Below are 12,788 nucleotides of genomic sequence, written 5' to 3'. Positions count from 1 at the left end.
TTATTCTGCCTTTCATACGGATATATGATAGATTAGACAAACTGTCATTTGAAAAATCGTAACTCATGCGCTGCCAGTACATGTCCCCACCCCAAAATACAAAAATCTGGCAAAACGTATGGGGTTTGCAGAAAGTCTTGTAAAAATAATAACATGGGTATTTTACAGCCAGTGTGACATAGAGTGAATGTAATTGCGCGTTTCTACAACAATGTTCGACCAACTGTATCTCTAGCTCTTATCCTGTCTCAAGCTGTGCTACAACTACCTACTAGCAGCAAGTTTCTCGAACATCGTTGTATAAGTGAAAAGAAGGAAATAACAACTGAGTGCTAACGCGTCCCGTTCTATTTCCTTTACTTAATACTGCTCATCACAAACTTGGAAATTTTCCCTACTGAACATACATATCCTACCAAGTATGTATTTCTTTCATTCGGACTCATTTTACATCCAGCTTTTTTTCTCTAAGCCGCTGTCCCATTAGAGGAAAAACATGAGCCTGCAATTCACCTACCAATCAAATGCAGTTTACTGTAATTCATTATTCATATTTATGTCGTTTCGTGTATTCAATATTTGATTGACGCGTAAAATCTCTATTCATGTAAAGCAAAATATTAGAGATGTCGTGTACCACTCCCCTGTTCAATGTCCTTGTGTGAAACAGCATACCTTGACATTTAATTTCTAAAGATTTAAAAATATATATATTTTTGGATTTCTTGTCACATTTGATTTGCTCTTAGTGTGGGAAAGCCACATCACGAGAACTTACATAGTTTTTATTTCTTATATATTAAAGTTGAATGGTACAAAAGATGATAGTAGGATTACTAAATGTCAACGGTATCGGGTTTAAGCGTTTCTAGCAATCTAAACACTATTACTAGACAACATGACAATAAGACAACTCTAAGTTGCACCATAAGTATAGAATATTAAATCCCATTTAAGTCGCCAGAACGCCATAAGTATAAACATTTCATATGTTTGGGTAAAGACTTTAACATTTCATGAAATAAACGCTACCTTTCAACTCTTCTTGCTGTATCTGCATCTCATCTCCTCTTATATGGGAGCTGTTTTATTTCTTACTTACTTCAATACTTGAGTTTTTCCTTTTGACTCCCTACACCCTCTCTCCTCTTCTGTCAGTCTGTCTGTCAGTCTCACTAGTACTGTGTGTCTGTCTGTCTGTCTGTCTGTCTGTCTGTCTCACTGTCTGTCTGTCTGTCTGTCTGTCTGTCTGTCTGTCTGTCTGTCTGTCTGTCTGTCTGTCTGCCTGCCTGCCTGCCTGTATGCCTGCCTGTCATCTTTTTTGTGTATCTTGCTCTATCTATACTCACACATTCAAAACAAAATGATGTAATAGGACAGTGGGTCATGCAGATAGTAGTTTAGTATAATATCTACTATCTGGGATTTTGAAATATTTATTTCCCAAGACTCCGCTGTAAACAGATGATATATTGAGTCGATGTTGGTGAATGCACAGAAAGGCGATAAACGCACGTTCCTAGGTGGCTTTCAGGGTAGATTCTCTGTGCATCACTGACTTGACAGACTGACTTGTCAAATTACTCCCTGCGGGGCCAGTCAGTTGTTTGTTACACCAACTCCTTTCATCACGAAGCGATTAGACAATCAAAGTCACGTCAACGGATTGCTGTTTTCTATTTCAAATCACCGGAAATTAACACAGAAAGTGGACAGGGAAGAAGGCGAATCTGAATTTTTTTTGGAATGTTGAAAACACTGTGTTTTAATGGATTCTAAGTGAAACATCATAGGGTATTCTAATATCACGGTACATTGTGTCGTTTTCGCCAAAGGCTGTTCACTGGCGATAAGAAAACTTTAAAGGAGAGATCGTGCTAAAAATATACAAATATACATATACACACGCATGCATACATACATACATACATACATACATACATACATACATACATACATACATACAGACAGACACACAGACACACATACATACATACATACATACATACATACATACATACATACATACACACACACACACACACACACACACACACACACACACACACACACATGTACGTTTGTGTGTGTCGAATTTGAAAAGAGGATAGTATGTTGACGCATGTCGTAAATTCATAAATTCGGTTTTGCAACCATTATCACTCCACTTACCCACCATACCCTTCACGGTTCTCTGGACCGCCCAGTCAATTATAAAAGTGAATATACCAATAAGCCAATAACAGTACTTCTGTCTTAATGAGATATCGAATGTCCATGTGTTGTATTAAGAGATTCTTGAAAATATTTGCCTAACAGGGTCGGGTTGAGAGCCGTCTTGTGTGGCCTGATGATCGGTGTCTGTATGCCATGATATATAGCAGAACTGCTACCACAAAGGTATGCCAAAGACCCTTTTATTTCTAATTCAATTAATTACAAGAATATCGTTCAAGGACACGTCCATTTTATAATCTTGCTATTGAAAAGAAGCAGCCGTTTCCACCGTGGGACCAGTATTGAAGTAGTATTGAAGACATTCATAAATACGTAACATGGAAGGTTCTTTGTTTTATCTTCAAAACAGTGCTTGCTTACTTAAAGTGGCCATATGGATGAGAATAATTTATAAAACAATTTTATCATGGCTTCATACTTGAAATATCACACAACATTGACCAAGTGTGTGTTTGTAAGTTATTACATTGTAAAAAAAAAAACTTTTTAAAAAATGTGTAAACAGTTTGTTATTGTACGTACAATAACAAACATTTCACACATTTATTAATCTTTTGCAAGTTATTGAGTTACAAACAAGGACTTGACATATGGTATTTCACAGTTTTTTCAAGTAGAAAAACCATTAATTGAGTTGTTTTATAAATTAAAACAGTAGAACAGAGTTAAAATGTTTTGTTTATTGAAAATGAGAAATAAATACCAAGTCCTCACCCATGTGGCTTATTTGAGAATGATTATGTAAATAAAAAGTGTGTTGTGGTACGTACACGAAGCATAAACACACAGGGTACACATACATTGTACGATAATAAAGGCTCTCAACCTCTTTAGATATCTAGCAAAAGTTATTTTTGTAGCTATAACGTAAACGATAAGGCGCACTAGTTCAGGCTCGACATAACAGGAATTTGAGAACATTTCCCCTGTCCTTTTCGTGAGGTCTTTTCCTTCTATCCGATGAGATATGAATATTTTCTATCGGAGACAACTACCTCTGGATTCTAGAATGATGAACAACATAGCGTCGACGTCAGCATCTCAGATGCATAGCGAAATCATTCCTTGTCCCAATTGATAGCTATGTTTAGATTCATTAAAATCAACAGCAAATATTCGTGAGAAATTGTGCTAAAATTAAAAATGGAATGAATTCATCTCATATACGGGACATTATCGTCAAACTGTCTCTACTTGCTTGACTCAGCTGGCAAACAAAAATATGTGCCGTTGGCCAAAATGAGTACGTATTTTTGGCTATTTGTAAGGTTTTTTCACCTTCTTGCACAGTGTACTTGTTTTGTTATTTACTGCAGTTTTCAAAGGATGAATATAATTTCACACTTGTATGAAGGAAAGTGCTCGGTTTGGGAACGACAAACACGGTGACGCTCTTTCACTCTGTATAGTGCGTGGCAGAACTCTTCATTTGACACACTAGAGAGGACATCGTGCTGTCAACACTTCTATAAATATTATAGTTGGGTCTACTTCACCCCTGTAACTGCGTTAATAGACCATACAGCGTGACTGTATGGAAGCTGGTTATCGCACCACTCCTAGCATCAAATATCCATCAATTATTTCTTGATTTGTCAGATTACTACTTCTGGAACAAAACATGTTATTTGAACTCACATTTTTTACCTTTTCTGAATAATAAATGATACTGAAAATTACCTTAAAGATTTACGAAGATGTGTGTGTGTGAGAGAGAGAGAGACAGACAGACAGACAGACACACACACACACACACACACACACACACACACACATACACAGAGACGCAGACTGTCAGAGAGAGACAGATTATTTTGATACTCAAAGGCAAAATATTGTTTGCTTTTGCAAATGGATGTGATTAGCTATAAAACAACGTGTGTATCTAGAATACAATATTAAAATGTACTCTAAACTTTAAATCGTTCTTATTAAAGGAGGTGAAATTGCTTTGATGCCTTGCGAAAACAAAGGTCAGTAATTCGAGCAAAATTCAGGTTCCTAGGGATACATGGCCTGAGATACAATCAGATTTGAAAATCGACTGCGTAATGGACTCAGAGCTGGAGTGATGAAAATTTCACGGCTTGAGTGAATTCGCATCAATCGTGTTTGCCACTCGAGAGTGTATTCTTCGATTCGACCCACATCCAGGGCAACATATAGTGCAGGTGGTAATTGGCCATTCCAATTATTAACGTCCCTCCCTTCGAACATATACCATATTGCAACTCGAGAACCCCAATGGACACTTGCACAATAATACCCCTTTAATGTAATACAGGCAACAACTGGAGTTAATTAATTGACCAAACTGGTCGTCAAATACAATTATATGAATATTCATCATTATATTCCATTTTGACATTTACAATAACAAATAACATGTTGCATTTCTAGATTATAGATAAAGGCCGGGAAATGGAAATTATGCAATATAACCTTAATAGTGCGCTAGCTGCAACTTTTTTTTTCAAAACTGTTTTGTAAAATATAATGACTTACTCATAATATTGTACATGCTGTGTAGTATTGATTCACCTGTGGGTAAGCAAAGTTGTATAGCAGTACACATACTATGGTGCAACCAATCGAATTGATTTTGGATCCGCACCCTGAAATCAGCGCCCCCAGTGGGTCACAGTTTCAGCTAATTATTATACTACTTAGGAATAAAATATACCTCTAATTGACATGTACAATGTCTAATTATATTGTACTTTCAGTGAATTGTTTTGTTGGTTGTTTGATTGAGTGAAAAAATAATACCTTAGGTACAGCTAGTGTACGGGTTTAAGAGTTAAAGCAACTTGAGATTGAGAAAGAAATTTTGTTAGCAAACTGAAAAATGAAGGTTGTATGACGTCATCATTTTACCAGGTTGTTGATTTAGACCCTCGATTAATGATTTCACTTCATCACCAATGCTAAATATCATCCCCATCTCACCAAATTCTGATTCTCAATGACTAAAAATTACCCGGTCCGGTAGAATGTGCCTCAAGGACAAATTTCCCTGAAAACTCAAGTTCTTCTATTCGCCTCAAACTTTGAGTGATAAAAGCTTGGTCCTGGCCCTTCTGAAATAAATAAAACAAATTTGGGGTTTCACTCTCTCGTTTTCACGGAAATCGTCAGTCATGTTATTTTCCCATGTTCAAAACACAATATTCGGCGGCCATATTTGATTCTAAAATGACTAAATATTGATATCATTTTGACCCCAGTTTAAAAACATTGTACGCTGATCCCCAGATCTTGTTTATTGGTTTTTAAGGTTCGTGAACAAATTAACAGCAATAATATCAAGAGTTTGTTTCCAAGGCACATTCTAAGTTTAAAAAGTCTAAACAAATTGCATTTTTTTAAAATTGAAATACTGTTGTTATGATATAAGAAAAAGTATTAAATTCACACACTTTTGTCATCATTTAGGCACCACGAGAAACAAACTTCTTATGTTTGATATCTAAAAACTTAAATAAGGGCATGCAATATTACTTCGATCCAGATATTAATCATTATATATCTGTATCCTCGTTCAAAGATGTTTATTGATTAGATAGTACAAAATGAACACCCTTTGTGTTGATTTTCAAAGCATAGAAAATGCGAAATCGTTTGACTCCACGTTCATTCAGGAATACATGTTCTACGTCAGACTCTTTGAATTGTTCAAAACCCTCATAATAAAGGAGTTTAACATGTCTAGAGTGTCCGGAACTTTTATGTGGTTTTTAAAGTTAATTTAGTTCAAAAGAAAGATTCCCTAAATAATTCAGAACTGAAGAATGTTGGATCGATATTTGATAGTCTACCCGTAGAAGTCTCAATAATCATTTAAGAATGGCCTAATGTCAAGGGTGAACAACTACTAATTGAATAGTTAATCAACTTTAAATTTGATCTTGATGGGAGATGAGATTATATGTCAGCCTGAATTACTTTTGATAAACCAACAAGATTGCTGTATTAGCCTTTCGTGTAATCTTTAACCTAGTACGCACATTGGAAACAAACGTTTTAAGCTTTAGCTGTTACTTTCTTCAAAAAAAACTTCAACCCATTTTCATTTAAAATCAAGAAAAAATCAGGCGTCACCGTACAGACAACGGGTAATAAGGCATTAAAATTAAGCCATGATTCTAGAATCCAATATGGCTACCAAAAACTGTTAACGCCATTAAAAATCCCAGAGAACATGATGGCGATTCTTCAAAATTTTTTCGGACCAGGAACAATTAAGCTTTCGTATGGCAAGTTCGGAGCCATACTGGATTGTATTTTGGCTATAATGTTGACCTCTATGCTTTTGCTGAGAAAGGATGGTAACAGAGACAGTTTAAACAATTTATTTACTAAGCTAATTACATCTTCAGAAATAGAAAGTCAAAATCATTGATATGTAAATTAAGGTTATTAGTGTGCAAGTATTTTGTCAAATTTGTCAAATAGATTTAGGAACACTAACAGACTAGGTTAATTTAGTAAAACACACACATATGCGAACGCACGCACGCACGCACACACACACATGCTAAAACATTAAACCCACCCACCCACCCACCCACCCACAAAGGACGAGCTACGGTGCGAATTGATATATTTGTTCACTGTTGAAATGGTACAAGCTGAAAGTATAAGCTTTTCACTCTAGTGAAAATACTTGCATAAAACCCCGAGTATAATATTAATGTCTATGCATGCCTCCTATGACATCACAATTGTCTGGCATTATTATAACAGTTTCTTGTATTTCCTCAATTTTGTATGCGTATAATAAATTACGTCATCGGATCATTTATAAGTTATATCTCTAAAACAGGTTCGAGTTCAGTCTATTGCAAGTGATGGTTAAGGATGCTTCAGTGAGTAGAAGACTGCGAGTAACTTTTAAATAATCAGCAAAACGTGTAAATTCAGTTTGTAACCTCTTTAATCTAAGTAAACCTAGTGTTAAAGATATTTAAATTACTAAGACGCGTGGGAAATGTTACTTTAAATTTATTAGCAATACCTTAATAAAGAATGTAATCGAAAGGAACTCTAATCGAGAACAACTCTCAAAGTTGTACAGTATTGACCAATTGGAAGAAACCAGACAATCATGTGACGTTTAGTAATTAGCATAAAAGACGTGTGTTGAAATAACATAGGCTATGGTTCGTCAGCTCGTTGATGGTTGAATTGAATTTTACACATGGTGAAATACCCCCTGAAGATGCATCTGGCTGTAATTAACTGAACACTACACGTCAGTAACCTGGACGACCATTTACACTGTGAGCGACGCACTGACATTTGAAAATGTTAAACAACCATGTCAAAATATCAAACATGTTCACCCAGCTCGTCTTGCGTCATTAAAAGACTCGCAGCATTTTAAAGCAACGATCAAAACAAAAAAATGAAATGTCAATTTTAAAGATGCTGTGAAATGTACAAGTTTCAATAATGGGGCGTTCTGATTGATACTCAAAAAACATTTCATCAAGGAATCGTTGCTGTTATAAGCTATTTGTAATGGGCTATTTACAGATCACGGGATTGTGGATTATTTGGGGTGACCAATTTCAGTACCTTAATATCTATTTATGGTAGAGTTGACCACCGTAAAATTTGATAAATGTGGAAATGTACATGGATCGATTTTTGGGCTAATTATGGCATTAATTACAGTCGTATGCACAGAAAAGCCGTGAATAGTGTTGGTTTAAGTGGTAAGTGGACAGTGTGCGGTGAAACGGAAAACAATGGGGTCATTAGTATAGTGGATTTCTTTCGAGTGAAATGCGTTTGACGAAACGAGTACAGGGCAAGTTGTTTTCCCTTAACACTAGTGACGTCATCAAGTCAGATTAGAATGGTGATTGAAGAGCTATGCTCCAAGATATGTCAATCATTGTCGGTTACATCGATTTTGCTGCTGTGTTGAAATATATATCACTGTGTTCAAGTTAACTCGTAATTGATGCAGTGTATCCAAGTATGTTTCGAGCGCACCTAAACATTAATTAAAAAAACCCAGATAAAGTCATTTCATTGGTTATTAAAAAGAACATGAAATTTATGAGTATGCCACTATAAAGGGAACCCCTAAATATGAAGCGTTTCGAAATTGTAATGTATATGTTTGGTGAAACTTAAAATGCATACACAATTATGTTAAAGTACTACAGATGGCCCACGATAGTAAGTCATTGCGAAGTGTTTGTGTCTCTTTGCAATTAAGCTTCAATGATATAATATCACCATATTTTTACAGAATATACGACAATGTTAGCATTCAAGTAATAAGTGTTGACCATAAAATGTCGGGGTTTACCAAGATTCCACATAATTTTGGGCCAAGGAAATGATATAATGATATCAATAGTGCTAATATGACCATGATTGTCATATTCATTAACATCACTTTACCACGATATCAAATTGGTTAATTGGGAGGAGAGAGAGAGGGAGAGAGGGAGAGAGAGAGAGAGAGAGAGAGAGAGAGAGAGAGAGAGAGAGAGAGAGAGAGAGAGAGAGAGAGAGAGAGAATGAGAGAGAGAGAGAGAGAGAGAGAGAGAGAGAGAGGGAGGGAGGGAGGGAGTGGGTAGAGATTTTTATCCCATAGTACATACATTTTCAGAGCTTTTACCACACCTACGTGTATCACGTAGAACCCGATGTACGATAAAGAATGCGTTCCATTTACTACCATTATACATAATCACAGTTTTAAACACCACTTGGTAACCGTATAGCAAGGCATGATTACAGGGAGGGATGCTTTAGATGAGCTTACAACAAACTGCAGTGGCGATTATATCAGCATCCATAACATAGATTTGAAAGTCTGTGTGTGCTAAGTATATACAATTGTGATTCGACTACATGGATGTACCAGTGATCCTATCTAGTACCGCCTCAGGACACCAGGAACATTCTCAGAATCTGAAATCGTATCTTTAAGAAATTCAAATGTCAATCTCAAGACTTGCCGATCGCCAATGGCAAAGATATCGTATTAAGTACGATTTGTTAGACAAGGGACGGGATAACAGCTTTTTCGGTATTTTGTGACATTTTCTTTAAATTTGAGGATCATAATATAATTTATTCATAAATGTAGGTTGAAGGATTGGCTAAACCGCTTTGACGTAATACTATGTGCAAGTGTATGTTTTTGTGTGTTTCTTTCTATGTGTCATAGTACAGCTCATGTCTTTCCTTATGTTTGTTCTTATGTGAAAGCCATGTGTGTTTAAATATCACATCCCTATATGTCGAGTGGAGAAAGACATTGTTAAATATCTTTTGATCATCAACATTGGCTATATTAAAGTGGCTATATGGGTGAGAATTTGGTATTTATTTTGGATTTTCAATAATAAAAGACCCATCTTAACTCTGTTCTACTATTTGAAAAAATAACGTGGAACAACATAGATTAAGGCAGTGTTTGTAATTCAATAAATTGTTAAAAATGTTCAAATGTGCGGAATTTTTTTGTTATTGTACGTACAGGAAGTGATTTGTAAATAAACTTGATGAACACAAGTAACCATGACGTCACGTCTTATCCGTGCATGAGCTTGACCAGTGTTATCTTATCTTTAGTTATTTTCTTTTCAAGTTGAGACAAATATAACAAAGTAAATTAACAATTCATAATAAAGATATATTTTTATCATCCAAACAGTAACTTTAAGTCTTTCGATGCAGTGTCCACGTCATGTTTTGTGGTGGAAGGCTCATTGGTGGTTTCGATGATATGATGTCATAGCATTCTGTTTTGAGCTTTAGTTGTTAAATTCTCTAGTAGGTCCACACAATGAGCAAAAGACCCACAGCCCACTTCCTCCTGCTGTAATAATCTTCCGTGAAGTAGGAAGAATACCCACATTGTTGTCATTTTTCCTCGTAAATTTATCTCATATGATGGATCTTGGAATAGAATTTGATTATATTGATAGTACACCACAGTCAATTCCTCAAAATAAACATTTACCTATTGTGCTGAAATTTGGGCGACATATATGAAATAATGACCAAGTTTAAACATACATGTATTTGCGCAGAGTTTGTTATACACTCTCAGATATTAAAGAACACTATCTTTTACCGACCATTTTGTGTCGCCCACAAATGGCAAATAGGTTTTACAAATTTGAAATCTCTTACAAGTAACGTTGTAACATATTTATTGGTTGCCTTCTAAATATATGGACAGACAATTAACTACCGCGTACTTTTCGAGTATACAATTTCAGCACATACGTCACTCGATTTACGTCAATCGTGTCACAGCGAAATTAACAGTCGGTTTGTGTGTGCGTCTTGCGTCACACCAAATATCGTATATCACGTGGTCTGTGCGAGATTGGGGGAAATTACACTCGATGGATAAAGCAAACAATTTGGATTCAAGCAAAAGTGAATCAATTGTCAACGCAGATGTTTACTGATGCTACAACGCTATGTATTATACGACAGCATCGCCATTGGCTATTACACGTCCCACGGTAAATTGACGAAAGTACAAAATCAATGTTGACATTAAACAACAATAGTTTTCAGAGATAAATTAAGATAACACAACTACACACAGAGAGTGGGAGGGAGAGAGAGTCTGAGAGAGGGAGAGGGAGGAAGGGAGAGAGACTATGTATGTATAATGTATGTATGTATGTATGTATGTACGTATGTATATGTATGTGTGTATGTATATGTATGTGTGTATGTGTGTGTGCGTGCGTGCGTGCGTGCATGTATGTATGTATGTATGTATGTATGTATGTATGTATGTATGTATGTATGTATGTATGTATGTATGTATGTATGTATGTATGTATGTATGTATGTATGTCTACTTAGATATTGTCGATTTCTTATATATAATATCTTTAAATGCATTTTCTTGGGGATGTAAGTAAGGCAAGCTATGAGAATTTCCACCCTATCACTGAATCATAAGTATTTCACATTTCTCATTATGTAATATATATATATATATATATATATATATATATATATATATATATATATATATATATATATATATATATATATATATATATATATATATATATATATATATATATTAATTCAGTGTAACAGGTAAGTCATAAACTGAAGGAAAAGCGCTCAATACTGAGAAGTAGAGCTGTATTACACAAAATACACAAGTTATGGTACGGACCGTACCATAACTTGTGTATTTTGTATATATATATTATATATATATATATATATATATATATATATATATATGGGTAAAGTATATTTTCCTTTTCTCGTATATTTGAAAAACAAACCAGTCTCTTAGCACCATGGCAATAAATAATATACAATAATATCAGTGAAGAGTTAGGGTATTAGTTGGAATAGTCTGTATTATCGTTCATCCGTAATCCATGTAGATAGATGTATTTCTATTGTAAGGCTTAATTCAGGATTGTGCGATGGCAATTTAAAATAATAGACATTTCTCAGATTTATATATATATATATATATGTGTGTGTGTGTGTGTGTGTGTGTGTGTGTGTGTGTGTCCAGCTGAGCTAACGTGTCAACTGGTAGATTCCGTGCGTCGTCCTGATGTGTACCTTTCTATTCCTCAGGGCAGGTGAGAAACCGTACTCATTAACCTATTAGCCTTTCCACCTAAGGATCTAAATTTGAATATATATATATATATATATATATATATATATATATATATATATATATATATATATATATATATATATATATATATATATATATATATATATATATCTGTGTGTGTATGTACGTACGTACGTACGTACGTACGTACGTACGAACATACACACATACATACATACATACATACATACATACATACATACATACATACAAAAATTAACTTACCTTTAATAGTATAATGACAGTAGGAATGAAACGAGAGTACATATCATAAACCAATAGAAGGAATTAAATGTATGTGAATACGAGATATATGATCACAATGTATTATAGTAAAAACAAAAAATAATTACTCGGTATAATCATAAAAGTCCCCAGTCTTTATGTTACCTCGCTAAAATACGTGTCTGTTTGTGTTTTGCTTTGCGCATGCGAGCGGGACAATTACACTGGGTTGTGAGAACGTCCAATTGTTATTCTCTTAAATAATGCGGGTAAAAAGTGAAACACTGTTATTGTAGGGTCTATGGCAGGATAACGCAAGCAACTGCGACGGGGATTCAGTCGTAAAGACGAACCCTAGCTTGACTAAAACAAATGTCAATGTTCTATAGAGTGAAATCTAATTTAAGATGTAAACCTTTCTCTACAATGACAGTCATGCTAAATTTTCAGTAACATACTAGGTACACTAACACACAGTATAATTTCTTTCACTTTATTTCTATTAGCCGAATTGTGAGTCATCTCGTCAATACTTAGTGATTCAATCCACTGAGAGCTTTAAAAACAATAAAATCTACCAATTAATCACCACATGACCTTGACTTCCTTTAACTTTTATCGAAAGATAGAGAGTCATTGGCTCTCACTATGTACTTCACGAGGAATACAATTG

Source organism: Glandiceps talaboti, chromosome 12, assembly GCF_964340395.1.
Source record: "Glandiceps talaboti chromosome 12, keGlaTala1.1, whole genome shotgun sequence".
Lineage (NCBI taxonomy): Eukaryota > Metazoa > Hemichordata > Enteropneusta > Spengelidae > Glandiceps > Glandiceps talaboti.
The sequence above is the reverse complement of the archived record's forward strand: the minus strand, read 5'-3'. Positions refer to the sequence as shown.